Below are 4,888 nucleotides of genomic sequence, written 5' to 3'. Positions count from 1 at the left end.
CTGTGGCTTTTATATAATGATTGCTACCAGCAGAGGTGGTGAACCCTGCTCCTGGAGATCAGCTTTAACAGTTATCAAACACACCTATATCAATGTCTTTGCTGGACCTTCTCCAGGAGTGCAGGGTTCATGACCTCTGATCTCAAGAGAGTTATAATGAAAGTGTGCAGCAGGTGAATGTAAATCGGATTGTACACAAACACTGCAGCAGGTAGATCATCTTCAGTAAATACACAAGAGGTTCAGTTTACTGTCATTCAATGAACCTCATTATCTCTGGACAGAAGCACTAACCCAACAGAGAGGTGTGTATAACAAATCATCATTTCGTTTTAAATATGTGCACGTATAGAAAAACACTGGGGAGAGAGAGAGAGAGAGAGAGAGAGAGAGAGAAAGATTGCAGGGAAGCGAAAACCGATATGAGTTTTCGAGCAGATAAGGATGTTAACAGTGATAAAAGAGTGTGGTTGAGTTCATTGTAATTTAAGATTATTTAATATGTGACTCGTTTTATAATGTAAACTAACGCTGAGCATGACACGTAGATAAATAACCCGCGTGCATGTCACACACAAACAGCGAGAGAGAGACACTTAAAACATAAGTAAAACATCTGCCAGCTGGCTCTGAAACTCCCCCCTTATCAGACCACAGTAAAATTACTCTTTACCTAAACAGATCTAAACCTAACACTGAAGCACCAAATCAAACTCAACTCCATAGCTTTAAACACACATACAGATGGAAACAAAATAGTGAAGATATATACCAAAGCGTAATATGTGAACCAAAAATTCAAAACCTACTTAATAAATTCCTAGATACGCCATTTCCACACAATAACGAAGGCGTAAACTTAGCAGTAGACAGAATTAACAATATATTTACAATATCTGCAACACTAGCCAACCTAAAATCAACAAATACGAAAACAAAAAAGAGACCTGCCAATGAGAAATGGTTCGACAATGAGTGTAAAAACCATAGAACAGAAGTACGAATTCTGTCAAATCAGAAACACAGAGATGCGGATAATGTAAACACACGCCAACTCTACCATGAAAAACTTAAAGAATATAAAGACACCCTAAGGACAAAAAAGAAACAAGATATACAAAATCAGCTAAGAGCAATTGAACAATCTCTAGAAACTAACCGCTTCTGGGAACATTGGAACGCACTTAATAAATCTCACCATGAAGAACTACCCATTCAGAACAGAGATGTGTGGATAAACCACTTCTCTAACCTCTTTAGTAACATAAACAACAACCACGAACAAACTACCCTTGAAGACAAACTAAGCACCCTAGAATCAACTATTAAAGATTACCAAAACCCTTTAGATTACCAAATGACACTAGAGGAACTATGCCATAATATATGCAAACTTAATTCCGTAAAAGTAAGCGGAATTGATGGCATTCTTAATGAGATGATGAAAAACACGGACCAAAAATTCAAACTTGCCATCCTCAAACTATTAAACACCATCCTTAATACAGGAATATTCCCCAGCACATCTGGAACCGAGGTCTTATTACCCCAATCCATAAAAGCGGAGACAAATTCGACCCAAATAACTACCGCGGAATATGCGTAAACAGCAACTTAGGTAAACTCTTCTGTAACATTCTAAACAGCCGACTCACCAACTTTCTAAATGACAGAAACATTCTGAGAAAATGCCAAATCGGTTTCCAACCAAAATACCGCACATCAGATCATATTTATACCCTTCATACTCTAATCGACCAAGAAATTAACCAAAATAACGGAAAAACTCTTCTCATGCTTTGTTGACTTTAAAAAAGCTTTTGACTCAATCTGGCATGAGGGGCTTTTCTTTCAGCTTATTCAATGCGGCATTGGAGGAAAAACCTACGACATCATCAAATCAATGTTCATGGATAACAAATTTGCAGTTAAAATAGGCAACAAGCACACAGACTTCCTCTCCCAGAGTCGTGGAGTAAGACAGGGCTGTAGTCTGAGTCCTACTCTATCTAACATCTACATTAATGAATTAGCTCGGGCTTTAGAACAGTCACCAGCACCCGGTCCCATCCTACTAGACACTGAAGTGAAATGCCTTCTGTTTGCAGATGATCTGGTGCTGTTGTCACCAGTGGCGGCCGGCCAATAGAGGGCGCTAGGGCGCCGCCCCCCTTAAGCCACAAAAAAAAAATTAAAACAATTAAAACAAAAATAGTAATAATAATGAGAAAAACATCAGTATGTCAATATTTGTGTGTTTTAAATATGGAATGCACCCAGTAATACATGTAAAATATGATACAAAATCATATTTGCAACCTTTCCTCTGCCTGTCTGACCGCTTCATCAGCTCTGGGGCGATAGAGAAAGCGCCCCAAGGAGGCGGGTCTATGTAGCAGTTAAGCCAATTGCTAATTTAAGATATGAATGTATGACATAAAATTTAGCCAATCAGCGTTCTTAAATAGAATCCAAGAAGGGCGATCATTTTATCGCCCCAAGCCCTGATAAAATAAGGACTGGGCTCTAGGGGCGCCATTTTTTCTAAACGACAATGGCGAGCGCGGACGTTACTCCTCCAAGACCCAACCCTAACTCGGTGAAATCTCTCTTCCAAGATCCGTTTGAGAGGAGAACTTTGTCGGAGAAAGTTCGGGTGAAAGAGCTGGGCCCAGATCAACCTGACCTCTCAATCAAACAGCAGGCTAGCGAAAAAGGGAAGCAGTATATGCGCGGCTTCTCCCGTAGCTGGTACACCAGGAAGGCTTGGCTAGCTGGGTGCACCCATGCTAATGCTTTATTTTGCTTTCCGTGCAATATATGTTTATATGTTTTGTATCAATTAATTGTTGCAGTTCTGGAGCACATTAACAATTAGTTACATTTAGTTTGATCATAAAATACTTTATGCAATTCTTCCAGTCAAAGGTTTGAGTTCAGCCACTTGATATCCATTTCTATATTATACATCCTTTATACAGTGTAAGAATTCCTATAAACTTTATAATAATTTAATGTTATTGTCCACTTTCCATTCTGTTCTGACAGCATGCATATTGTGTTGCCTATTTACTACCAATGGCACCAACAGCCTTTCCAAAAGATGTTACTTATATGTAGAAATAGTCAATTGTTTACAAGTTCAGTTTAAATGCAAATAAAAGGCTTGTGTTTGTGCATCATGATGTTTATGTTTTTGTGTACGAATGCCTCAACTTTTTAATATTGGCATTAAATAATTACTGACTATTTCACTGAGCACTGCTGTCCTGCAGTTTGTGTTAAATATTATTGCGATGGTTACGGAAACAAAAAAAGTATGGCACAGCCCCACCGAGAATATTTTTCACCAGCCGCCACTGGTTGTCACCCACAAAAGAGGGTCTACAGCAACATCTAGACATCCTGCACACTTTCTGTCAAACATGGGCGCTATCAGTGAACCTTAAAAAGACCAAAGTTATGATATTCCAGAAAAGGCATAGTCGACAAAACCAAAATCACAACTTTAAACTCAACAACGTGCCTTTAGAGCAAACCCAAAACTACACATATCTCGGTATAAACATCAGTAACACCGGAAACTTAAACAAGGCAGTGAACGACCTGAGAGACAAGGCACGAAGAGCTTTTTACGCTATCAAAAGGAATATAAAAATCCACATCCCAGCTGGAATTTGGCTTAAAATAATCCAATCCGTTATAGAACCAATAGCACTTTATGGATGTGAGGTTTGGGGTCCCCTCACCAACCAAGAGTTCACCAAATGGGACAAACACCCAACTGAGACTCTGCAAACAGAAATGTGTAAAAACATTCTACGGGTACAACGCAAAACCCCAAACAACGCCTGCAGAGCAGAATTAGGACTATATCCTCTAATAATTAAAATACAAAAAAGAGCGATTAAATTCTATAACCACCTTAAGAACAGCGATACAGAATCACTCCATCACAAAGCCTTACGTCATCAGGAGCTGAACCCAGAGAAAAGTTGTCTCATCCAACTGATCTCAGAACTAACTCTAAAACCCCAAACGTGTCCAACTGAACCCCAAACTCCAGCCAGAATTAACCAAATGATAAAAACACAAAAAGAAAAATATCTCAAACACTGGACAGAAGCAACAGCTCAGCAAAGTAAACTTGAATGCTATCGGTCATTAAACAGAGAATATAAAGCGGCAGAATACCTCAAAAGCGTATCAGACCCTAAACTAAGAAAAGTGTTGACCATGTACAGACTCAGTGAACACAAGCTCACTGTGGAGACGGGCCGACACAGACAGACATGGACTCCAAGAGAAGAGCGACTGTGTCCACACTGCACACAGAGACAAGTGGAAACAGAGCTGCACTTCTTAACCTCGTGTCCAAACTATACGGACATCAGAGAAACATTCTTCCCCCAGTTCACAAACTTCCACAAAGACTTCAAGCAGTTTCAACAACAGGACAAGATCTCATACATACTGACACAACACACACAACACACACAACACTGACACAACACTGACACAACACCAGGACAAGATCTCATACATACTGGGAGAAAAGCCCATCAGCTCAAACCTGACGGCCAGATACGTCAAGTCCTCTCACGACAGAAGAGCAACAACCAGCACAACACACACAACACAGACACAACACTGACACAACACAGACACAACACACACACAACACAACACACACAACACTGACACAACACAACACACACACAACACTGACACAACACAACACACACAACACTGACACAACACACACAACACTGACACACACAACACTGACAAAACACACACAACACTGACACAACACACAACACTGACACAACACAACACACACAACACTGACACAACACACACAACACTGACACAACACAACACTGAC

This window comes from Barbatula barbatula (genome assembly GCF_947034865.1).
Source record: "Barbatula barbatula genome assembly, chromosome: 14".
Taxonomy (NCBI): domain Eukaryota; kingdom Metazoa; phylum Chordata; class Actinopteri; order Cypriniformes; family Nemacheilidae; genus Barbatula; species Barbatula barbatula.
Note: the sequence above shows the minus strand (reverse complement) of the source record.